This window comes from Rhineura floridana, chromosome 10 (assembly GCF_030035675.1).
Source record: "Rhineura floridana isolate rRhiFlo1 chromosome 10, rRhiFlo1.hap2, whole genome shotgun sequence".
Lineage (NCBI taxonomy): Eukaryota > Metazoa > Chordata > Lepidosauria > Squamata > Rhineuridae > Rhineura > Rhineura floridana.
This window is the reverse complement of record NC_084489.1, coordinates 65,105,265-65,132,001: the sequence shown is the minus strand read 5'-3', so window position 1 is coordinate 65,132,001 and position 26,737 is coordinate 65,105,265. Positions and strand designations below refer to the sequence as shown.

Here is a 26,737-nt window from a genome sequence, read left to right as displayed (position 1 = left end):
ATGCCCAGATTGACTCAGCAGCATGTCAGGTGACAATCTGATGACATTGCTTTCACTAGTTATAAAAGGTTGTTGAAACAAGGAGGAGGAAACAAAGAATGGGATGAACACTACCAGCATGGGATGAACACTACCAGCATCCGAAGCTGGTTAGCTCACTATTTCACAAAACAATGATTTCCAATCAAAATTTTATCAGCACACTTTCCTCCTCCAGCCATGTACTTTAAATGCAAAACAAAATTCGTATCCAGTAGACTAGTTTCAGAGCATATTTCCATCTCAATGGGGATTCTTTGTTTCTCTCAATGTTCCTTTTGTATCCTTGAAGCGGAGGAATGAGATATGTCTGCCGGATCATGCCTAATTAATTGATAATATACTGTGCAGTATTTTACCAGGAAACAAAATAATGAGGGAGCTATGACTTTTTAACTGTTTTGCAAAGCAAAATAGCTCTCGCTCTGTTCATGATTACAGCACAGCACTCTCTGAATGCTTACTTATGAATGCGCACTCCAAATGTCAAGTATTAAAATGCATGTCTTGTGCTCTCAGATTATTTCTTCTACACTGACATTATTTCATTTAAAATGAAAGTGCTGCTGATCACTATCAGCAAACAAATACTCCCTTCCTTTCAAGAGACACAAACAACTGACACATGGTATGGATAAAGTGAAGAGACAGAGTTCTTCTCCCTCCCCTCCCAAGAACTCAAGGTCACCCCTTTAAATTGACTGGCCATACAGTCGAACAGGACAAACAAAACAAAATTGTTTCTTTGTACAGCAGTAATAATGTAATTTCCTGGCCAAGTTGTGATGGTGGACCACATTTATGGGCTTCCCGGAGGCATATGATGCCAGACTAGATGGACCTTTGATCTGATCCACAAGAGCTCTACCTAAATTCTTAATCCATGTCAACCCAACTACCACTCTGCTTAGTCTTTGCTGCAGGATCAAGGAGGACTTTCTTGATGGATGGAGGCAGCTGAGTGTTCAAGGCCATTGTCTGATCCAAGTACGCTGACCTTTGAACAGGAATAGCCAATCTAATGTCTTCAAGATGATGTTGGACTCCAGTTACCATCAGCCCCAGCCAGCATGCTCAATGGTCAGAGATTATAGAAGCTGCAGTCAAACAACATCTGGAGGGCACCATGTTGGCTACTGGAGGGCACCAAGTTTGTCTTACAGACTTAAATTCAAAACTTGTTCAGTTATGAAATTATTACCTTAGGCAAAAACAAAATAAAACTCCACATGGCACCCTTCCCACAGACACACTGATTAACATTTGATGTTTTACGAAGTCTTCATTGAAAGCTGCACAATCTTCTCTTGAAGCACATTCATTCATTCAGTGGGGCCTTTAAAGGAGGCTTATGCTGCTTGGGTCAAATCATAGGATCAGGCTGTTAAAGCCAGTAAAGTATTAATGTCTGATTCTTTGCAATGACTGTTTTAAAATATCATTCATCACACCTAACAGCAACCCACCCAAGCATTTTTAAAAAAAGAATGTCCCTTTTAATATTCATTCTTGGCAGGTCTATGGAGAGCTCAGGAGCTCTTTTGTTAAAGTTAATAAACCCATATATGACACAAACATTTATTCTGAAAAATATAATAAATTAGTATGTCCGCTTATTATCTTAAGATAAAGACTTGCCCATAATCTATAGTGATACTTGGCAACTTCCAACAACTCAACACCGAGGGATATTGGTCTGAATAGGGTACCATACACGCTGGGGCTCTAGAAATATATATTTTGCTACAACTACATGGCAAACTATTTAAGTGTTCATCAACATTTTCCCACAAAACCCACCTTTTCTGTGTTGTCCTTGGTTAAACATTTCCCCAAGGAAGTCTTAAGCACATGTCACTGCATTTACTTGTTTCCATCCTATGTTAGCCTTGGCTCGCCCAGTCCTCACATTCTCGCCTCATTGCCAAACACTATACTGTGAGTTCCTTGAGGTGGGGGGGCCTCTCTCTCTTATTTATGTTGTAAGTTACCAGTTATGCATACAATTGATGGTGCTGTGTAAAATAAATAATGATCAATGAGTCCTTTTCAGTTGATACATGCAGGTAAATCTAAACCATGACTGCTAGACAGATCACCGATTAATTTGATCCACTATGGCCATTAATATTGTTCCTTAACATAGGCTCCAAGGAAGAAAACTAAGGCATAAAATGAACATCCACACCCTTCAAGATCCTATTAAGTGAAGTTGTTTTCAAACAACACTTAAGAAATATTTACCTATGGAACTCCCTGAAAAAATCAAGGAACACTGGATTAAACTGAAGACTTCCATTATTGCAGCATGTGAACAAACTATTGGACACCAAACTAAGAAACATCAGGATTGGTTTGATGAGAATGATACTGAGATTGAACATATCATTGACAGGGAAAGGGAAGCCTTCTGGATATGGCAGAAAGACATTGACTCTGCTGCTAAGAAGAAAATCTATGCCAGTGCAAAGGCTGTGGTCCAAAGAAGAGCTAGAGAATTTAAGAACACCTGGTGGATAAAGAAAGCACAATAAATCCAGCATTTTGCAGATACTCATGATATACAGGGCTTTTTTAATGCTACAAAGGCCATCTATGGACCAACAAATTATGGTACGAATCCCTTAAGTTCAGTGGATGGTACCAAACTTCATAAGGATAAAGTCTATTGCACTGCGTTGGAAAAAAGCATTACCACAACCTCCTTAATCATAACTCTATTGTGGCTGGTGAGGACTCGCAAATTCTGCAACAACAAACTAGAGACGAGCTTGCAGTATCACCTAATTTGGATGAAGTCAGCAAAGCCATTAATCAAATGAAGAATAACAAAGCTAGTGGACCTGATGGGATTCCTGCTGAAGTCATTAAAGAAGGTGGGCCTGAACTTACACAACAGCTTCATAAGCTCATTGAAAAGATCTGGTTGAGGGAGGAGATCCCAGAATACTTTAGGGATGCCATAATTATCACTCTTTTTAAGAAGGGTGACAGAACAGATTGTGGGAACTATCGAGGCATTTCTCTTTTTGCTACCGCAGATAAAATCCTTGCAAAGATCCTCGCAAATCGCCTCCTACCTATATCAGAAGATATCTTCCCCGAATCCCAAAATGGTTTCCATCCTTCCAGGGGGACAGTGGACATGATCTTCACTGCACGACAGCTTCAAGAAAAATGCTGCGAGCAAAACTGACCTTTATGTATGGCATTTATTGATCTGACTCTGCTCTCTGGACCATCCTTCTGAAAATTGGATGCCCTGATAAATTTGCTGAATAGTTTGCGACTCCTTCATGAAAACATGATGGCGACAATTTTGGATAACAATGGCTTTCAGAGCAATCCATTCAGAGACAGATCAGGCATAAAACAGGGATGTGTCATTGCTCCGACCTTATTTGCTATTTTCATTGCTGTGATTCTACACCTTATTGAAGAGAAACTTCCTACTGGTGTGGAAATCATATATTGAACAGATGGAAAGCTTTTCAACCTCAGTAGGCAGAAAGCAAAAAGTAAGGTAATTACAATCTGTGTCACTGAACTTCGATATGCCAGTGATAGTCTCCGCACATTTAGAGAAAGATCTTCAAACTATCCTAAATGTCTGCAGAAGCATATTGAAACCTGGGCTCTCACTTAATATTAAAAAAACCCAAAGTGCTTCATCAGCAGGTGTGAACTAATCCCTCTGTAGCACCCTCCAGCTTAATGATGCAACACTGGAGAATGTTGATCATTTTTCCTATCTTGGCAGCCATCTCTCTGTAAAAGCTGACATCGATGCTGAAATTCAACATCGTCTGAGCTCTCAAGTGCTACATTCTCCCAAATGAAGTGTAGAGTGTTTGAGGATTGGGATATTCGCAGGGAGACCAAAATGCTTATTTACAAAGCCATTGTACTACTGACCTTACTGTACACCTGTGAAACATGGACCATTTATAAATGGCACTCCCAACTTCTTGAAAGATTCCACCAACGCTGCCTCCAGAAAATTCTGCAAATTACTTGGGAAGATAGGCAGACTAATGTTAGCGTTTTGGAAGAAGCAAAGACCACCAGTGTTGAAACAATTATCCTTCAACATCAACTTCACTGGACCGGCCATGTTCAAATGCCTGATTACTGTCTTCCAAAGCAGCTACTTTACTCCCAGCTTAAGGATGGAAAACAGAATATCGGTGGACAGCAAAATAGGTTTAAAGATGTTCTTAAAGATAATCTAAAAAAATGTAAAATGAGCATTGAGAACTGGAAAGTTTTGACTCATCAACATCCCAATTGGAGGTTGGCTATAATCAAAGGTGCTATGGACTTTGAAGAAGCACGAGTACAGGGTGAAAGGGACAAACGAGCTAAGCAGAAGGCACATCAAGCAAATCCTCATTGCATCTGTCTTCCATCTGGAAACCTATGTCCTCACTGTGGGAGGCTGTGTGGATCTAGGATTGGCCCCCACAGTCACTTGCGGACCCACCATTAAAGACCTTATCTTGGAAGACAAACTTACACGGTCACAAGTGATCGCCAATGAATGAAACTGAGTTCAGTATGGTAAAGTATGCATACATAGGATAGAAATCATAGAGCCAAGCTAGGCACAACACTAAATGTGTCAATTTTGAAATGGTTAATAGGTAACATGTACATGCCTGGTTTTCATTCGTGCAGAGTGGTGCACGGGGAGGGGGTTAATCTTTCCTTCCCTGCTGCAATCCTGATGAAAATCCCCCCCCCAATGGGAACTTGCCAGGGTCAATTGCCCACCACTGAGGAGGGGGGATTCTCATTGAGACTGTGGGGAAAGGGAAGGGTTAACTCCCTTCCCTGCATGGTATAGTCATGATGAAAGTTTCCCTCTCCTGCAGCACTATTAATAATTTTTTCTAATAGTAGAGAAAAAGAATATGGCACTTCAAGTTATGTCATTTAATATCAGGTCTCTTGAAACAAGGCTGCAAAGTTTCTATTGATTACCTCTCTCATAGGCATTCCTCTGGCATGTACATAGCTGTTCCCCAAGTCTTCCATCTCTCCTTCTCCACCATTGACCTCACATCTGGAATCTGAACTGCAGCTGTAAAGAGTCTTTGGTTAAGCAGTTTCTTTTCAAGAGGTTGTTTTTCCCTCGTGACCTCAGAAACCCTTCTCTCAGCAGCCATGCAAATGTAAACTGATCCAAGCTGCAAGCAGAAAGCCTGAAGAATACACTTAAATAGCACGAGTGTCACTGAAACTCCACTGTTTAATTATGCAAGAATCTCAGTAATGCTCTGCCAAAGCATCAGTGTCAAGAGGTTAAGAGGTCTAGAACATTATCTCTGCAGAAAATAATAAAAATAAAACACTTCACAGGCAAGCAGAACCTTGCAAACAGATTGAAAACACAGGCTACATTCCAAAACAGGGAATTCTTCAGGAGAAAGAACCTCCCCACACACACCTTATTTACAGCACTTGCTGCAATTCTATCCACAGTTATGCCTACTTAAGTCTCACTGACTTCAGAATTTAAGCATGTGTGGACTGTAAAATAATCCTTGTGATACCAAGGTAAACATTTGCCTCCTGACAGCCTGATCTCCATCTGTGAGGTTCACAGATAGCCCTTGGGTGATTACACAAGGGTCCATTGAGTTCCTTGCAATAAGCCTTGTCTATAATTGTAGTGTGGCTGCAGAATAAGTGAGATGAGTTATTGGTGTGCTTGCATGGCTGTATCTCTTGCTAAAGAAGCATCCCTTACATTCTACCCCCGGATACAGTTACTGCAATTCTACAGCAATATATTATAAGCCATGATTCTGTTTCAGCCATTCTTCAGCAGAACATAAAGGCTTATCTAGTAATGCTGCATTCACAGCTGCAGGAAAAGTCTGTTTCTGAGCTAAGTTTGCCTGCTATTTACTGAAGCAGGACCCCAGCAACTAATTGACTTTAAAATTTCTAGACCAGGTGGTAAGAATAAGAGATAGAGGACAGAAATAACGACGCATGTCCACCTTGGTCCCTGATAGCCTTGCGGCCCTGGAAGTTGTCTTGTTGGGGCAGAACTGCAGAAGTGAATGGAACTAGCTGTTGCTGATGATTGCCATGGAGCCAGAAAACTACAAAACTAGCACTTCTAAGGCAAAGGGGGCTTCTGATTGTGATGAGAGTGTTCCTCAATTTATTTTAAAATGCCTCTTGTAGTTTGAAATGTCTGAGGGTACACCTTGGAAAGAGTACCAGGGAGGAGCATGTGAAGTTCCACCCATCCTTGGGTGAGTGTCAGATTGCTGTTGGGAACAGTAGATCTATGTGATTGATGGGTTGCTGTTTGTATTGTTATTTATACTGTTCTGTCAGTGAATGGTTTAATTGGTTCCTTGGTGTGTCTATAGTACGTTGTTGACTGGAACAGAGCAACTGGTGACTGAGTGGGAGATATTGGAGCAATTGGGTGGATGGTGTGCTTCTCTGTACTGGTGGATGTGTGGGAGTAGACTAGGATGAGCAATATTGAATGAGCTGGCGATGTATGATTTATGTAGATATAATGGCAGAACTTGGATGTGATATGTGTTAGTGGGGTGAATGTTTTATTTTGTGAGTCGGGATGTGCCTTGGCAAGAGGGAAACTGAAAAGGGAAGGGATTCCTGACTCTAAACGATATTTCAAAATGTACTACTATGTTTTGGGGATGTTTTTGTTTTAATCCATTGTATTGTAGTTTTGTTTAGTATTACATTGCACTGTATTATGTTTTAGTTTCATTGTTATATGGTTATATTGCACATGTTATGTTGTAAACTGCTTTGAGACTGTCTTAAGTATTAAATGGTGTATATGAACATATTAAATAAATAAAAATACCTTGGCTCCTAAAATTTGAGTCTTCTCTATCATGCCTTAGTGGCTGAGCTTCCAAGTCAAGGATTAAGGGCATAGCTGCCAAGTTGCAAACTATGGAAGGGCATGGGTTCTCCATCTCTACCATATGCTGTTGGGATTCCAACTCCCATGAGTCTAGTTAGCACGGTCATTACTTAGGGATGATAGTAGCTGTAGTCCATCAGAATCTGAGAGCCACAAGTTCTCCATCCCAGAATGGCTTTCAGGCATACTTCAGCCACCCAGCATTACCCATAGTACAAATTAAGCATTACCTTCAGATATTACACTGATAAGCACATACATTACAGATCTATGTTCATCTTTATTGTCAAAGCAGAGCTTTTTCAGCTGGTTTGCTCATCAATTGCAAGTGAAAGGACTGCAGGACAGTCAGTGTTGGGGAGAAAAGAAAGGTATAAAATGAGATGGGAAAGGGACTCCCAAGACCAGTTCTGTATTTTAAAGCAAGGTATATTTAAAAAATGCGCTTGAAAATACCTCACTCAAATGGAATACACTGGACCAAATTTACAGAGTAAATGTTTAGTAAAAAAAAAATCCTGATGGCTAACCTGAAATTGATCAGATTAATTTGGTCCACAAAAAGCCTTGTTGCAAGTTGTGAAAGACTGTGCATTTGCTCATTAAGGGCACGTATGTGGTCACAGTGAGATAATGTACACACTATCAGCTTGCAATGTTCAATATTTGCTCCATGAAAGAAAAGGGAAAAACCTCTGCTCTGGCTGATACCTTGAATTCAACACAATTGAACCAGACTTTATATAACATCCAGGCAGTCTTCCTCAAATAGGCCTTTGGTGCTCTAATGATGCTGGCAAATCCCCAGCAGGATTCATTCATCCAGCTGACAGACCCAGGGGATATTTTATTTCACTTTGTTGTTTTTATCTTGGAACTATTATCTTTCCCCATAGCTGCTTTCATAGCTGGTGATTTATTTACTTAAAATATTCATAGACCATTTTTCAACAAAAAGTTATCAAACTGATTTACAGAGTATAAGGTGGCTTATGAACATGCTTGAATAAAGCTGTTTAACAGTCTCAACAAGGGCAACCCTCCACATGTAGTTTATATAATTATAATTATTATAATTATTAATTGCACACCCCTTACCCAAAGGTCTCAGGGAGCGTCACAATTTTAAAATACACCATTAAAAAGTTAAAATCAACCTAAAATGATATAGCAAAAAATAGGGTGGTCCTAAAAATATCTCTCAGGTGTCAAAGGCCAGGGTAAACAGCTGCATCTTCAGCATTTGCCTAGAACTGTACAGTGACGTTGCCAGATGCACCTCTGTGGGGAAGATTTCCACAACTTAGGGGCTGCCACAGAGAATGCTCTCTCTTGGGCCTCCACCACCCCAAGCTTCTGAGTGTGGTGGAACTACCAAAAGGGCCCCCTCTGCTAATCTCTACACCTGAGAGTCTGTAGGGAAGGAGGTGGTCTTTCAGATATTTGGGACCTAAGTAGTTTAGGGCTTTTAACACTAACATGAGCACCCTGAATTGGATCCAGAAACAAACTGGCAACCAATGCAGCTGTTTTAAAACAGGGGGTATATGAGTTCTAAAGGGAACCCCAACCAGTAATCTGGCTGCTGCATTTTGGACCAGTTGAAGTTTCGGAGTCATTTTAAAGGACAGCCTCGTGTAGAGCACACTGCAATAGTCCAATCTGGAAGTTATCAGAGCATTGAGTACTGTGGCTAAGTCATCTCGGGATCACAGCTGATGAACCAGCCAGAACTGGAAAAAGACACTCCTAACCACTAAAGCCACCTGAGCCTCCAGTGACAGTGTTGGATCCAGGCGTACCCCCAAGCTGTGGGCCTGCTCCTTCCAGGGGAAAAACAACCCCATCCAGAACAGGCCATCTCCCCACCTTTGGACATGACAACTTTGGACACATGATCTCTCTGTCTTTTCAGGATTCAGTTTATTGGCCCACATCCAGCCCATTAAAACTTCCAAGCCCCAGTCCAGCACCTCAACTGCCTCTCCTAATTCAGATGGAGTAGAGAGGTAGAGCTGGGTGTCATCTGCATTTTGGTGACACCTCCCACCAAATCTCCTGATAACTCCCAGTGGCTTCATATAGAAGTTAAATAGCAGGAGGGACAAGATGGAAGCCTGCAGAACATCACAGGACAGTTCCCATGGTGTTGAACAATAGCCTCCCATAACTTCATTTTGGAAGCAGCCCTGGATGTATGAGTAGAACCACTGAAGCACAGTGCTCCCAACCCCCACCTCCCTGAGATGCTCCATAAGGATACTGTGGTCAACAGCATCAAAAGCTGCTGAGAAATCAAGGCGAATGAGCAGGGCTGCTCTTCCCCATCTCTCTCCTGACAAATGTCATCAACCAGGCTGAACAAGGTAATTTCAGTGCCATGGCCAGGCCTGAAGGCAGACTGGAATGGATCCAAGTAATCAGTTTCCTCCAAGCATGCTTGAAGCTCGACTGCCACCATCTTTTCGAGCACCTGTTCCATCTTATCACAATGGAAGAGGCACCTGTTGTCTACTTAGGTTCAGGATGCCTTGATCTTGGTAATGGGGCAAAGAGCACCCTCTGCCTGGAAGAATGCATGCCCACGCAGCACCACATCTGGGGGGTAATTCCAACAATGTCAGGCACTCAGGAATCTTCCTGCCATGCAGTTCTTCTGACAGACAGCTTGGTTTGATGGCAGTTAAGAGTTCTCACAGGAGAGTATCCTTTCCACCTGCCACCACTGACTTCAATGGCAGTTCTGGAGGTCTTGGTCCCAGTAGTGGAGCAACAAGCAACTCTTCCCTGTAAACACACACACCAATCTGGGAATGGAGCTGAAAACAATGCTTAGTCAGGAGTTCAGGGCTGCTCCTACCATGCAGTTGGTCTTTATACAGACTAGGCAAGTAACCATTGCCTACTGATTAGAGTAACTGTAATCTAAACAAATCTTTCTGCCACAGCTGCAATTCTGTGCATAGTTAGGGACACTTAAGACCACGGATTGGGTAACAGAGTCCTATATAAAATATGTATCAGTCATCCTTTTGTTTACAACCCTCTGTTTTCAAGCTTAGAAAGATCACATTCATTTAAGGCAGTCCAGCATGCTAGCTTTTAAAAAGAAATGTAAATTTGTGGAACTTTATGATCACTAATGAACAAAATAGTTTCAGCTGCAATAAATTAGCTACTTGTTCTGACAGCTACTTGATCATCTATAAATTAATAATTAATAACACATATGAATATTTTAAAGTGTGGCATTGAAAATGTGGCGCACATAAACATATACATAATATTGACAAATGCAAAGTCTATTATTACTACAAAATAATAATGCTGATGCCTGAGAATAACTGATAAAAGATATTTCACATATATTGAAAAGATCCAATACTTGTTGGGTAGGGTTGTTCTCTGCTACAGGCCTAAGTGATACCACACTGAACTAGAAATTATTAGTACAAAGAAGAGCATTCAAGATGGAAGGAAGGTTCATTAAGTAAAAACAATAACCACAGTCCTAACACATTTCAGGCTACACTGCCCTTCTCAAGGAAAAATGTTTCTTAACAGAAGTAATTACAAGATAAATAACTTGATATCACTTCTTAAATTAAACAACAATCCCTTCTGAGTCATTCTACTGTACAAGGGCTACGTAGCCCCAAATATGCTGTGTGTGTTATTTAATACATCTAAGCATCTAGAGTAGCCTGCTGTACATCACTAGCTTGGTGCTATTATACTCTTTTGCACCTTTGTAAAAATTATTAAGCAACACAATGACATTGCAATGTTAGTGTGTTTGAGAGACAGAAAAAATTGCCACCTGCTTCCAAAGAGTGGTTGCCACTAAAATGGCATGCCTCTTATCGTGTGTGTGTTTAACCACAGCTTAATCTGCATCATTAGCATCCTGATAATACTCAGTGTTATGTTGTGGAAGTGTGATCTGTTGATTTCTGAAGGTTAAGCTTCTGTTAACACAAAAGCAGTCTAGTCAGTCTTTTTCTGGTCAATTGGCAAATGTATTTCTAGGAGTCTTAGTTTACTAACAAACATGACAAAAGAGTTTGCTCCCACCCCAAATGAGGGATTAGTTTCAGTCTCTGTTGTGTATTTTAAGTCCTCTTATCCCTAAAGGGACAGGGCAGTTAACTACATTAAACATATTTTCTTCAATATATTACAATTAGGCTGCCAGAAGACAGCTCATACAATCTTTGGAATATTTTTAATGCCAGTAGCTGAATGGAAAAAGAAAAGAAGGAACAGTGTGCCCCAGTACATCCATTTCACTCCCATAGGCATGGGAACAAACGTTGGCTACAGATCATGGCTAAGGAGGAAACATCTTAAACATGATCCCAGGTTCGGATGACATGTTAAGCCAGATCTTGGCTTAGATGTTGCACTGTGCTGAACTAAAAGGACAGGGGAGGAGCAAAGCAGCTGCAGTCTTCTCTCTGAGAGCCCATTCATTTGCACTAAGCCATGGTTTGTTTTAGTGTTATGTGTAAACACAGTCATTGTGACAAGGACCCAGGCTGTGAGAGCATAGTTTATTTAATAAGCATTCCTCCCTGTTATGGGCCCACAAATGCCCTCAGTAGCACTGGGTTTCATCCACACACAGATATGTTGCAGAAACCCTCAGACAATGTGTTCTTTAACTACCACATTTTTTGGGAACTATACCGTAGCAGATTTCAGGCTTGTGGGATCTATTTTGGTTTTCACTAAAACCCAGAGGTCCGCCAACTGCAGCCAGGCACAAAATAGAGGGGTGAGGGGAGATGCACTTAAAATTAAGGTAGATGGTGCCTCTGAGTGCATGCTTAAGCCAGGAATTTGTTTTCAGAAGGTGAATTCCACACAAAGATCCATTCCTGGTCTTTGGGTAAGGGCTGTCGCTCAGTGGTAGAGCATTTGCTTTGCATGCAGAAGGCCCCAGGTTCAATCCCCAGCATCTCCATATGAAGCTGGGGGAGATCCCAGTCTGAAATCCCAGAGAGCCACTGCCAGTCAGTGTGGACAATACTGAGCTGGATGGCCCAATGGCCTGACTCACCGTTTGGTGAGATCCTGTTGGACAATTCCACCCTGGACAATTTGGTGTCATCAATGAATTTGGTTACCTCTCAGCTCACCCCTAATTCTAGATCATTTATGAACAAATTAAAAAGTACAGGTCCCAATACTGATCCATGGGGGACTCCACTTTCTACACTTGGAGAACTATCATTTTAGTCCTGTTCTCTGCTTCCTGTTACTTAATCAGTTCCTGATCCACAAGAGGACCTGTCCTCTTATCTCATGACTGCTAAGCTGATTCAACAGCTTTTGTGGAGGTACTGTATCAAAAGCTGTTTCAAAATCTGAGTACACAAAGTCAACTGGATCACCTCCATTTATAAGCTTACTGACACCCTCAAAGGAACCTAAAAGGTTAGTGAGACAGGACTTACCCTAACAGAAGCCTTGCTGGTTCTGTATCAGTGTACTTCTTCAGTTACTTCAAAAGATGGTAAACCAGACTAGCTGCTCATTCTGCTTAGTGAGACGTTAGACATCTCTCCCAAAGATATCTGCCCTGACACCACCACTAGATTTGTTCCAGATAAGTGTGTATAGAATTGGACTTAAAGAAGAGCCCCTCCCCCAGTAAATAAACATAGGCTGCAATCTTGCTCACAGTGAAACACAAAAGGGCCACAAGTCGTTGGTTCGGAGTTCAATATATTACATCCCAGGAGCATCCAGCTGGTCAATATTTGAAACAGAACGTTAGGTTAGATGTTTTCATTATTATTATTATAATTTAACACATCTAAAATTTTGTAAGCGCTGTACATACATTAAAAAATAAAAGGAGCAGGTTCTCAATGTAACAGACATTACAAAAGGGAGGCAAACGAACTGGAACAGACGCTACTTCACTGGCTGACGGACGGGACCAGTTGGTTCCCCCCCCCCGGTTGGCGTTGTGCTCTTTCCGAGAGGCAGGGTGGCACCAGATCAGGGCGTCAACTCCTTCTGTGCCGATTCAGCCGGGCTTTCTGCTTATGCTCTTATCTCAGGGAGCACTATATGAAGACGCAGCCAAGCAAAATGTGTCAAGAAACAGGATTTACAGCATCGTCTCTCCTTTGAGAGAACCCAGCCCCGGACCGCAAGACGTAAGGCACCAACAAAGCTGCCCAGCCGACCTCGCTAGTAGCTGCGCCCCACCTGGCCTCACGTGACAGCATCTGGGCGGGACGCGGCGCCCTCTAGCAGTCAGTCAGGGGCCAGCTTTGCGCTCCTCCTCTCTTTGCCAATGAGGCAGCCAGGCTGCGCAAGGCGGGGAGAACAACAAATAACCCATTAGCGGCCGTGCTGTGTCCAATCAGGGCAGCGGCGTACTGAACGGCGGCGGGGAAGCCAGGCAACAAGCCGCGCCTACTTTCTCCGTTGCAGAGCTCCTCCTCCTGTTCTTTCTGGAGGGAGGGGTAGTGGTAGTTGGCTCCGCCCGGGTAGGTAAGCTCTGCCCAACCCGACGTGCTCCGAGCTGTGGTGTGGTGAGGCGAGGCGAATGAATAAGGGACTGCGGAGCGGTCACAGCTCCCGAAGCGGAAGGAGTGCTGAGCGCTGAGGTAACATAAATGTGGCTGAAGAGAAGAGGCTGTGCTGGCAATTTGGGCGGGATTCTCCCCACTTGCCCTGAGAGGCTGTTGGGCGCGCGGGCAAACGGTTGCGCTGGCTGGCATCGCGAGGAGGAGGGAGGTAGCTGCTCCCTGGCGCGTGAGCGGGAGGCGGTTCGGACGTTCCTTGTTGTGGTGGTTGGGAGCAGGTGGAATGGGGCTCCTCCTCACCCTCCCCTGGGCGTGTTTTTTTACTCGTAAGTAAAAACAACAACCTGTCGTGTTATGTGGGGTTTACTCCCTAGTAAAGAGTGCGCAGGGTTGTCGCCTTTACCTTCACACTGACCCGTTCCCCCAAGCCTCCTTTTGGGTTCTGGTGGTGAGAATGAGCTGTGGGAAAGAAGCGTGTCCCCCCCCCATTGGAGTGGAGTCGTTGTAGAAGCCCCCCATCGCACCACACCCCCTGAGTCCAGGGAATCAGGCGGACGACGTCCAGTGTGGAGCTCCCCCCGCTTTTCATTTTCTCCTCCTCACGAAGGTGTGTGTGGAACTGTCTCCTCGCACCAGGTCGTGATATGATTATGTAAAGAGAGCCTCTGAAGTAGAGGAGGCTGTATCGGGAACAAGGATCCTCCCCCCCCCCCGTAGCTCAGTAGTAGAGGAACTGGTTTGCAACCCCTCGCATTTCCAGGTAGGGCTGGGAATATCTTCTGTCTGGAGAGCCGCTGGCAGTCAATGTAGACAATACTGAACGAGATGGAAAAGTGGTCTGACTCGGTATAAGGCAGCTTTCTGTGTTCCAGTGCTTCTGCGTTTCTGTAATCGCTTTGGGATGTTTTATGAGAAATGATTGATAAATGAAATAAATATCCTCAGTCCCTCCACATCTTGATTGCTCCAGCTTGGGATTTTTTAGGGGAGTAAGGGGTGTAGAGTTAACTTGAATGGAGTCATAAGAGGCATTTTGCCCCAGGACCGTGTACTGTGTACCCAGTGGATACCCTGCATAAAATGAGAGGGTTCAAATCCGCTTTACAATCCATGTTATCTAATTTTAGGTGCGTATGGATAGGCAGTGATTGCTCACTGACAGGGGAAATGCACTCTGCACATGTTCAGGATATTATTCTCCTTTAGCATGTTTTCACATGTGAGAAAAAGAAACATTCTTGCTTAAATCTTGTGTTACATTAATTGCTACAATTGCCAAGCAAGATAGGCCAGGATTATTTCCATAACACAGATGGAAAGAGGGAGTTAGCTGCTGAAGGATAGATAAAATTTGAACTGGCAGTTTTCTACAACTTAGTTCCTGCTCCTAACCACTGCAGTACGCTAGGGTGTGGCTCAGTAGTAGAACAAATGTTTTGCATGCAGAAGGTCCCAGGTTTGATCCCTGCTAGATCTTCAGGCAGGGCTGAGAGAGGCCCCTAGCTGCAACCCTGGAGACTGCTGTCCATCAGTGTAGACAATGCTGAGTTAGACTAATGGTCTGATTTGATCTGAGACCATATGATTTGATATGAGGCTTCTTATATTCCTACAGTAGTTTCTTATATGGAAAAATATCTCCAATAACACTGATTCAGGCAGCTGGAATATGTCATATATGAGTCTTATGAGTTAAAATAGATTCTGGGGCTCTGGCACATATTGACCTCTTCTCCAACAACCAAATTTTGTCTGCTTGATGTAGAATATATAGTTTCTCAGTATGGGTCTTACAATTTTCAGTGCTTTTACACAAGGACCCTGTATGTTCTTCATAAATGTTAGGTAGTAATAGTGGATATCACTTCTCAAACTGATTCTAATTATGGTGCCTAAGGTTGGAATAAGAATATGTAGGTCAGTCCTTGAAAGTTAGCAATGGAAGATGGACAGAGAGAGGGGTGACCAAACTGTGCATCTCCAAAAAGAGTTTGGTATGTGGTTTAGAAAGGATTGAATGTTTAAGCTTCTGTCTTAATTATGACAGTCAATGTGTTCTATATTACAATCCCTGAACCTTCCTTTTCTCTCTCTACATGTGTATCTCTGTGTATACATATACCCTTTCTGAGGACGACTTCATGCATCTGATGAAATGAACTCTAGTCCATGAAAGCTTACGCTTCAATAAACTTGTTAGTCTTTTAAAGTATTGTATGACTATTGTTTTTACTTTAAGCTATGGTTTCTGATTCTGGTTTGTTTGCTGTTACACGGTTTGTCAAACCAGAGTTCAGCTACTTGGTTGGGACTAGCTTGGTGTGATGGTTTGAATGCTGTATATGTAAGGCCATCTTCAGTGTTGGATAATGTGGACTGAATTAAATCAAGGCTATTAAAAGCAGGAAGAAAGACAGTTACATTGCTTTTGTTTGCAATTCTTATTTTTTCTGTAAATGTGCAAGCTATCTTTCTTTAGCAAGCTTTGTTATGTTTATTTTATGTATTGTTTTTAGTCAGTAGCCTTTTCAGAACTTTCTAAAAAGGAGTAGAAATTCGTATAATTATTTTCTTTGCTTATAAAAGTGAAGCTGAAAACTGGAAAAGATGTTCTATGGAATATAGTTTAGAGATATGACTGGAGTTTTGTGACTTCTGTTACACTTGTCTATAAAATCAGTTTCCTTATTTTGGAAAGGGTTTGTCACATTGCTTGTGTTTATATAGTGGGCCACTTTGTGCATCATGCTAATACGATGTATATGAGGAGGAAAGAGCCACTGCAAGCCTCTTCTACTCTTGCAGAAAAGGCCTTCAGCAGCTTTTACTTGCTTTTCTGAATCTTGACTTGTTGTGTTATCTGGACCAGGAATTTGGTTTATGACGAATTCTGGTTAGTTTATACAAGCCAGCTTCATAATCTTGGCTTCTTTAGAAATTGATCAGGTTTGTGATAAACCTTAATCCCTGGTAATGATGGCACAATAAACCAAGATTTGGAGAAAGCAAAGCAGGGAAAAAATCAGCTGCTAAAATTGCTTCCCTCATGCCTAGAAGGACAGGTAGGGGGAAGTGCATGATCCCAAAGCTTGCAGCAACTCAGTCCTGCTTGTGTGTGTGTCTTGTTAAACCATGGTTTAGTGTGATGTGTGAACTGGTCTGACTAAGCACTAGTACTGATATCCAATGTTAGTCATACTCAGAGTTGACCCATTAAAATTAATAGACTTGTAACTTAAGTTTGTTGATTTCATTGGCTATACTCTTGTGTATGACTTTGTTAGATATCACCCTACCTATTTGAGATTCTGAAATGGTTCTAACTTAAATAACAGCTCAGCAGAGAAGTCATCCTCTTAATTCATGTGTGGGGAACTTTTGGGCCTCCAGATGTTGCTGAACTGCATTTCCCATCACCCCAGCAAGCATGGCCAGTGGCCAGGGGTGATAGGGCTTGTAGTTCAGCAATATCTGGACTGCCAAGGGTTCAATTATTATTATTATTGTTATTATTATTATTATTATTCAATATTAGGGTGGAGCAATTAAAGTATGACTTACAATATGAAATGAAAAAAGGTCAGTTCAAAATATTTACTAAGCTTAATATTTTAGAAAAGAATGAGAGTTAATTTTAGATAACTTCATGCACAAGATAATGTCAAATTTTGTTAGAATTTTGCTCCCTCATGTTTCATATTCAGCACAGAAATTGCTTTTTTTATTAAATAAATTAGAAAATAATCTTAAAGTCACAGAGATGGTCAATGGATAACATCTGTGGTTATTGGCCAGTCGCTTGCCCTTAGTATCAGTTTATAATATATAAGTACATAGGCTATTGTGTTGATTTTTTTTACACAGTTCTTTACAGAGAAAAACAGCCTTTCATAGGAGGGACACAAAAGTTCAGTCTTTAAGATACTATCCTTGCATTAAGTTCAGATTTCCTTTAAAGTAGATTGTTTTTTTAAAGAAGAAATGTTATAACAAACCTTTAAAATTCCATTTTTGAAAAAAGGGATTTCTGTCTGATTTCAGTCTGTTCCATATTGACTGAAGCATTTGTTCACATGATCAGAGCTGCATTTGGATAGCACTTTGTTCCATTTTCACGACTTTTCCTTACCTAATAATTTCTGCATTTTATTGACTCTTTCACATGATGTAAAAGCCACTTCTGGAAATCTAGCAGAATATAGTGGAAGTTTAGCACTCATTTCTGTGTTAATTGCTTGCAGAAAAAAATCAGTTTGCAACCACATTAACCCAGAAAATTGTGGGAGTAAAGGGACAAAATTTGGGGCAGTATACTGGCATTCATTTCTTTGCCACCATTTTCATGGGAGAATCATGGAAAAACAGAAGTGCGCATGTGCAAAAAGGGTAGGGGAGTAGCAGCATGTCACACCGCATCCACTGGTATGAATGAAATATCGGTCAAAAAGCCACAGTACCATAACGCAACAGGTACTATAGTGTGAAAGAAATGCTAGAAATTGGGATAGAAGCATTGCCATTATGATCAGTAAGATTAATGCAATAAATCCCATGACTGAATGCAGCCTAAGTTATGAAAAAGGCTAACCAGTCTCCTGTTGAGCAACATAGTATAGTATTTGATATATTAAATTGCAGTTTGATAAATTGCAGTTGCTGGTTACAAAGTATATATTTTGCTACTATATTTTATGTATATTATGTATGTTACAATGTAGTTTATATTGATTTTGTAATACAATTATTCATCAGGTTATTTTTATTATTTATTAAATTTATATCATTCCCTTCCTCCCAGTAGGAACACAGGACAGCAAAACAAAACACTCTAAAACATCATAAAAACAGACATTATTTATTTAATAACATATTTAAGCAAAACATCTTAAAAAACGTCTTTTTAAATAAGCTTTAAAGACATCTTAAAAAAGTAATTTCAGCACTGATACAGACTGGAATAAGATCTCTACTTGTTGAAAGAGGAAGGTCTTTAGTAGGCACTGAAAAGATAACAGAGATGGTGCCTGTCTAGTATTTAAGGGCCGGGAATTCCAAAGCGTAGGTGTCACTACACTAAAGGTCCGCTTTCTATGTAGTGTGGAATGGACTTCCTGATAAGATGGTATCTGCAGTAGGCCTTCACCTGCAGAGCGTACTGATTGACTGGATATATAAGGGGTAAGACTATCTTTCAGGTATCCTGGTCCCAAGTTTATATAGGGCTTTGTACACCAAAACTAGAACCTTGAACTTAGGCCGGTAGCTGATGGGAGGCCAGTGCAATTATTTCAGCAGCGGGGTGACGTGTTGGTGATACCCTGCCCCAGCGAGCAGTCACGCCACTGCATTTTGCACCAGCTGCAGCTTCTGGACCAACATCAAGGGCAGTCCCATATAGAGCACATTACAGTAATCCAACCTGGAGGTTACCAGTACATGGACAATAGTGGTCAGGCTATCCTGGTCCAGAAATGGCTGCAGCTGTCTTACCAGCACAAACTGGTATATTGAGGTCACCTGGGCCTCAAGTGACAAAGATGGATCTAGAAGCACCCCCACACTGTGAACCTGCTCTTTCAGAGGGAGTATAACCCTATCCAAAGCAGGCAACTGACCAATTATCCGAACTTGGGAACCACTAACCCACAGTGCCTCCTTCTTGCTAGGATTCAGACTCTGTTTATTGGCCCTCATCCAGCCCACAACTGAGTCCATGCACTGGTCCGGCCTCTCCTGATTCAGATGTTACAGAGAAAAAGAGCTGGGTATCATCAGCGTACTGCTGACACCTTACCCCAAAGCTCCTGATGACCGCTCCCAAGGGCTTCATATAGATGTTAAACAGCATGGGGGACAAGATTGTACCCTGCAGCACCCCACAGCACAACTGCCAGGGGACTGAAAGACAATCACTCAATGCTATTCTCTGAACACAATCCTGAAGATAGGATAAGAGCTACTGTAAAACAGTGCCTCTCATACCCATCTCACCAAATCATCTCAGAAGGATACCATGATCAATATTATCAAAAGCTGCTGAGAGATCCAAGTAAGAATAACAGGGTCACATTCCCCCTGTGCTTCTCCCGATAAAGGTCACCCATCGGGGCAACCAAGGCTGATTCAGTTCCATTACCAGGCCTGAACCCAGACTGGAATAGGTCAAAATAATCAGTTTCATCCAACAGGAGTGGTCGCATCACTGCCTCTTTCAGGGCGCCTGGAAACACTCCCTCATGCAATGAGGCATTGACCACACCCTGGATCCGCAAGGTCAAACCCCCTCAGCCAGCTTTAATACACCAAAAAGGGTAAGGGTTGAGAAGATACATTGCTGGCCACATCGTTGCAAGCACCTTGGCCATGTCATCATTGCAGCAGACATTGCACTGTGGACTACGCTAGATGTGGATGAGATATCAAAATTGCTATGGAGGCAATCAACTTTACCCTCAAAAAGCCTTGCAAACAATTCATAGTGGGCCTCTGAAGGGTCTAAAACTCCATTTCTTGGAGCTGATGTCAACAGACCTGACAATATCAAAAAGCTCAACTGTTCTTTGAGGATGCAATGGTGACACATATGTGAGCCTTCTTCACCACCCTCACTGCCACACAGTAGGCAGGGTTATGATGTTTTACTCGTGCCCAATCAGCCTCACAGCACGTCTTTTGCCACTTCTGCTCTAGCTGTTGTACAATCTGTTTCATTGCCCTTAGCTCACTGGTGTACCAAGTTGCAAACTGGGCTCCACAATACCAGAGAGGGTGCTCAGGATCAACCGTGTCAAGAGCCCAACATGACTTGTTGTTTCACAGTGTGACAAAGGCTTCAGCAAGGTCACGTGCTCTAACTACTGGGAGCTCCCCCAGGGCATTAAGGAATCCACTGCATTCCATTAGTCTCTGGGGATGGACCATCTTAATCTGTCCACCATCCCTGCAGGGAGGATCAGAACTGTAAGTCTGAAACTTCACCAGGAAGTGGTCCGACCATAACAATCGGGTGACATCCACCCCCCATCTCCAAACCTCCCCTTCCTTAATTTGGAGCAAAAACCAAGTCGAGAGTGTGCCCTGCCCTATGTGTTGGGCCGGTGACAACTTGAGACATCCCTATGGTTGTCATGGAAGCCATGAAGTCCCGATCTGGAACATTAAAGGCAGTCTCAGCATGGACATTGAAATCACCAAGGACTATTGTTCTGGGCTCCTCCAGTAACACAGCTGAAATGGCCTCCACCAGCTCAGTCCCAGAAGCTGCCGGGCAGCAGAGTGGATGGTACACTAGTAGCAAACCTAGTTTACTGTCTGCTTGGCCTGACACCAGGTGCAGGCCCTCACAGCCAGCTTCAAGACAGAATGGTTTCCTGGTGACAGAGATGGAAGTTCTGTAGACCACAGCAACCCTTCGCCCCCATTCCTGCAGTCTGTGCTGGTGTAGCACCGAGTATCCAGGTGGGCAAAGCTGGGTCAGATCAAATCCTCCCACATCACCCACCCAGGTCTCAGTAATGCACACCAAATCAGACCCTCATCCATGATCAAATCATGGATGAGTGTGGTCTTATTGTGTACTGATCTGGCATTAAACAGCACATACAGGCCAACAGGCACAGCAGATGAGCAAAGGGGAACCTGTCCATCAGAGGAGTGGGAGTGAGAAACAAGCCATAGATAGCCTTGCCTTTGACTTCTTTGGTAGCTCACCACCTCTCTAATGGTTTTCTGTTTGTTAACAGCACCTCATGTTGCTTTTTGACACTCATCAGTGAGCACTTCTCCCACCCCTCCCCCTTTTTTCTGTCCAAATGTGAGAAAAGGCCTTAATACCAGACATTAGTGTTGGTAAATATTGTCACCCACCCATCTTGTCCCATCCAAACTAGTACAATTGTATTGAGCTGCCCAAGAAAATGTAAATTTGACTATGGATCTGCAAGCTGTCTCCAAGATTTCCCTCCATTCTCTGGCTGCATATAACTTACTCTTCTTGGTAGTATTTTTTTTAGTCCTAATTTCTTTAGCTGTGTTGAGGTTGTTTTGGTTATAATTACTATCTGAACATCTGCATTTGATCCAGAACATTTTATATTGAGATGGGCATGCATAGCTAAATCATTTTCAGTTTGGCATAGAAGGGGGTGTTCAAGATACATGCATATCATTATACAGCCACGAGAGTGGCTGTATACTATAACCAGCATGGATTCTTCACATTCCACAATGTTAAATTGAAAATACCCCCCATGGCATTCTGATACTTCCCATAAGCTCATTTCAAAACAAAACCTTACAAAACTTATAGTCCTGAACTCAGAAACGCTTGCTTAACAACCCTCTCAATTTTCATGGCGATACACAAAACAGTCAGAGAGAACAGAGAGTTCAAAGTCTAAAAAGAGAGAAAAAAAACTCCAGAGCCCTTTTGGACTTTTTCCCTGAGAGTTCTCATAATCTATTGAAATTCATTAAAAATCAGCCATGTTCACAGAGTACCTGTAATGCTAATACTGACGTTGCCCCATACTCTGACCTTCATCTTCTGCAGTTTAAAAGTTAAAAAAATGCCTGGCTGATTTTTAATTAATTTAAGAAATTTTGGCTGGAAGCCAATGATAGTGTCAGGCATGCTCAGTAAGGACCAACTGTCAGTGTTCTAAAAGCTTCACAGCTGCTGGGCTTGGCTAATCAGGGGGCCACACCCACACCAGACTTTAATTTCACTTGAGACAGTCATGGCTTTCCTCAGAGAATCCTGGGAAGTGTAGTTTGTGAAGGGTGCTGAGAGGAGACTCCTATTCTACTGGCAGAGCTCCAGTGGCCAGACTGGTTTAACAGTCAGCCACTCTGATTGAAGGTCTGTGAGGGGAACAGGGCGTCTCCTAGCAACTCTCAGCACCCTTCACTAACTACACTTTCCAGGATTCTTTGAGAGAAGCCATGACTGTCCAAAGTGAAATAAAGGCCTGGTGTGGATGTGGCCAGGACAGCTTTGGTTTAAATTTGGGTGGGAGGCTACATGTGCCTGCTGTAGAATACAAAGGGGAGGGAAACGCTGAAAAGCAATGATACTGTTCACATTGTTTTCCTTTTGGAAAGGAAAGGATTTTCCCCTTTGCCCAGTGCCCACCCACCCAATCTCCTCCCCTCCTGCTCCCCCTCCCCCAGGTCAGTGTTGGACTAGGACCTGGGAGACCAGGGTTCGAATCCCCACACAGTCATGAAGCTTACTGGGTGGCCTTGGGCCAGTCACTGCCTCTCAGCCTCAGAGGAAGGCAATGGTAAACCCCCTCTGAATACCATTTACCATGAAAACTCTATTCAAAGGGTCGCCATAAGTTCGGTCGACTTGAAGGCAATTCATTTCCATTTTCAAACATGATTGCACAGAAATAAATCCCATTGAACTCAGAAAGTATGCAAATGATCAAACTAGGGTTGCCATACCCAGCCTCCAAGAGATCTATATCTTTAAAAGTTGTGCAGGGGGAAGGGAGAATTTCACCTTGTGATTTTTCCCATTACAGTGTTGCAAGAAAACCTGCACTTGGCTGAATTTTCTCTTCTCTTCAAAATACAGAATAATTTTCAGGCCCTGAGCCTGGCAACCCTAGATCAAACCCACCCTCCTTTCTCCTTCCTATTCCCTCCCTCTTGCTCCTTCCTTCCCCCTTCCTTTGCCCTTCCCTCCCCCTCCCCTTCCAATTCCCTACTCCCCCTTCCTCCTCTCCCCCTTCCTCCTCTCCCCCTTCCTCCTCTCCCCCTTCCTCCTCCCCCCCTCCCCTTGGTCAGTTTTACCTATCTTAAGCATGATTGCACGGAAGTAAATACCATTGAACTCTATAAGCATGCAAATTTATCAAACCTGCCCTCTCCTCCCCCTTCCTTTGCCCCCCTCCAATAAACTCCTTCCCCTTTCCCTGTCTCCTCCCCCATGGTTAGTTTTTCCTATTCTAACCATGATTGCATAGGAGTAAATCCCATTAAACGCAATAAGCATGCAAATGATCAGACCTGCTTTCCCCCTCCTTCCCCTCCTCTCCCTTCCTCCCCCCCTTCTTCCTCCTTCCTCCTCCCCTGCCCACTCCAGCCGTCCCTCCCTCCCCCCGGTCAGTTTTACCTATCTTAAGCATGATTGCATGGGAGTAAATCGCACTGAACTCAATAAACATGCAAATGATCAAACCTGTCCTTCTCCTCCCCTCCCCCTCTTGTCTGCTCCCATCCCAGTCCTCTCCTCTGCCTTTCCTCCCCTCCCTCCTCCTCTTCCTCCTCCTGCCCTCTCCATTCCCTGTGGTCAGTTTCACCTATCCTAAGCATGATTGCAGGGGAGTAAATCCCACTGAACGCAATAAGCATGCAAATGATCAATCCATTCTCAGCAAGCTTGCACAGGAGCCCATTTCTTACCTTCCGGATTAAAAAGCAGAGAAATTCACTAATAGGCAAAAAACCTTGCGGTTTAAGAATGTACCTATAGTCCACAGCTATTTCTATCAAACTTTAAAAAGCAGGGGAATTGGGCAGCTATAGTGAATGCACCAGGGGAGCAGGAGACCTGAACTCCTCTCTGAGATACTGGACTGCCCTACAAATTTGTCAAAATGCAAACACAATTTGGGTTGGTCTTTCACAGTCCAATCCACGCTGTGTAGCTTGGAAGAATATGGTAACATGTGCCTCTGAGCATATGGTGAGTGGTGGCAATGCCTGCAATCATCCCAAATAATAGAAAGAAGACGTGCTGTGCTGATCTTGTTTTAGCCGGGACGAAGCAACATTATTAAGACAGTTGATATAGTTCAGATGATCACTTTAAATATGTCTGATTTACTTTGCAATTTTAGTGAAGTTTCCTATAGGAAATCATTTTCTTTTGTTTCTATTTCTGTGTATATGTGAAGTACAGCAACACCTTTGAAAAATTTACACTAAAAAAACTCCAAACATAATTGTGGAATAATGGCACTGACTTCTGCAGAATAGTCTCCAGTGGACCTCAGGAGTGTGTCAATTTGCACAAGATAAAACAGTGGGAGGTCAGATAGATTCTAGCAAAATTCTAGGTGTGTATGTTTTTGACCGTGCCCACCTTGCCTTAAATGAAGTGGTTTAAACATAGCAGGCTGAAAACATGCATCCTCTTTTTTCCAACAGCCAGTCATTGCTGAAGTAGCAACATATTGTAATCAGTCTGATTTTACATCAAACTGCAGTTTCAGATTTAACTGTTAATGCACTCAAAATAGAAATAGAACATAACCAACAATTTGAAATACAAAAGGCTGTCTTCACTATCATATGACATTGACCAATAAAAAGGCTTTGAAATTAATAAAAATAAATTTGACACAGATTTCTAGGATGAATAATGAGGGAAATAAAATTTTCTAGTTTAGATTCTCTGTAGAAACATTAGTAACACAGGAAAGAAGCAAAGTAAGAACACCAACAAATATACAAAAATATAATTCTTCATCTTTGGAGATGGCAGGTATTGCCACCACTCACCATATGCTCAGAGGCACATGTTACCAAATTCTTCCAAGCTACACAGGAAGTGCATTGGACTGTGAAAGACCAACCCAAATTGTGTTTGCATTTTGACAAATTTGTAGGGCAGTCCAATATCTCAGCGAGGAGGTCAGGTCTCCTGCTCCCCTGGTGCATTCACTGTAGCTGCCCAATTTCCCTGCTTTTTAAAGTTTGATAGAAATATCTGTGGGCTATAGGTACATTCTTAAACCGCAAGGTTTTTTGCCTATTAGTGAATCTACATGTCTGTTCAGTTTTGAATTAGCAGGCTACTGTTCCATTTTGAATTATGGTATGTATGTGTGCAGCATGAAGAGCTTGATCCTGATAACTCAGGAAGATATTTCACATGGAGTGAGGAAGTTGAAGAAATATTTTCTTTAATGTTTGGTATCCTCTTGAGTAACGTTAGTGGTCTTATGCAACGTAATAACGACTATGTCCTTTGAGACTCTAACCTTGTGCTTATGTTCAGATATTAGTTAAATGAAAGGTATCATCTTATCTGCTTTGTATCTGACATGATAGGACAGCGAGACATGAAGGCAGTGTATGCAAAGTGCACTTATTTAGTCAAAAGGCAGTAATAGCTCATATTTATTTGGTGAAAAATTCCTGTTGCATCATATTTCTATTCCTAAATGGATACTCTTTTCAAGTTCTAGAGTGATTTGGAGAAGGGAGTTCTTATGACTGCAGTTGCTGAAACTAGGAATGCTTTCTGCAGCCCTATCCTCCTGCTGCTTGATGACTAACATTTGAAACTGCCTTAGGTGGAGCAGTGGTTCATATTGCCCCAATGCTATCTAATCCAGCAGGAAGTAGAGTTTCAGACAGACGTTTGTCCCTGCCACCAGCGCTGCTATTAAAGTCCCTTTTTAAAAGCTGGAATGAAGCTGAAACCTTTCATGTCATTGAGTTATCTTGGTTTGCTGGCAGGCCTGGCAGTGTAATGGGGCAGCTGCTGTTATCCAGCATTGCCATCTGCACTGCTGCCTCCATTAGCCTCTTCTTCCCAGCTTTGTGCAAGAAGGTTAATCTCACTTGCCTTTCTGCTGAAAATGGACTTTAAAGCAGGGCTGTGGAGTCAGAGTCGGAAGCAATTTTGGGTGGAGTCGGAGTCGGTAGAAATGTACCGACTCCGACTTCAAAATAAATTTTGATTGACAAATTTTTAAAAATATAAATTCAAAATGTCAAAGAAGCTTCCCATGAAGTCAGCTGTAGTTGAGCATTTCACCATAACTCAAGATGGAAAACATTTTGTGTGTCAGTGTATGACACAGGACCCAGATGAAGACAAATGCTGTGATGCCAAGATCGGCGCATATTCAGGCAGTGATAAAAATGCTCCTATGAGAGCTTCCAATTTAAAAAGACATTTACAGCGCTTTCCGGGGCTGTGGAGTTGGAAGCAATTTTGGGTGGAGTCGGAGTCGGCCAGTAGAAAAATAGAGTCGGAGTCGAAGGTTTGGCGTACCAACTCCACAGCCCTGCTTTAAAGAATTGGGGGGGTCAGAACTTTGAAAGAGGCATTAAGGCCACCTGTCTCCACTGTAATGGAGGGCAGCAAGCACAAACCTGAAGCTGCCCATGTCTGCTGGTGTAGTTATGGTAAAACCTCTCCCGTTGTATGAGTATTGGGTGATGGCTTCATTCTACTTCAGTAGGGTTGGCCATTTTTCAGAAA

General features: G+C 42.5%; 2 protein-coding genes across 11 annotated transcripts in view; one reads left to right on the top strand and one right to left on the bottom strand.

Moving 5' to 3' along the window:
- Positions 1-12,642, bottom strand: part of LOC133364805 (uncharacterized) — a 47,841-nt gene extending 35,199 nt beyond the window's left edge. For 2 of the 4 annotated variants that reach the window (XM_061585662.1, XM_061585663.1), the window contains exons 1-2: positions 12,424-12,642; positions 5,023-5,122 (exon numbers count right to left, since the gene is read on the bottom strand). The gene's annotated coding sequence lies outside the window, so the exon portion shown is untranslated. Of the gene's footprint in view, positions 1-5,022; positions 5,167-12,423 lie in introns of those variants that run through there. The other 2 variants (XR_009758034.1, XR_009758033.1) reach the window with 1 other exon arrangement.
- A 411-nt stretch (positions 12,643-13,053) lies between these two features.
- The window catches only part of MPP7 (MAGUK p55 scaffold protein 7), a 192,222-nt gene continuing 178,538 nt past the window's right edge, over positions 13,054-26,737 (top strand). For 2 of the 7 annotated variants that reach the window (XM_061585653.1, XM_061585655.1), the window contains exon 1: positions 13,348-13,590. The gene's annotated coding sequence lies outside the window, so the exon portion shown is untranslated. Of the gene's footprint in view, positions 13,135-13,345; positions 13,591-13,612; positions 13,836-26,737 lie in introns of those variants that run through there. The other 5 variants (XM_061585656.1, XM_061585658.1, XM_061585660.1 and 2 more) reach the window with 5 other exon arrangements.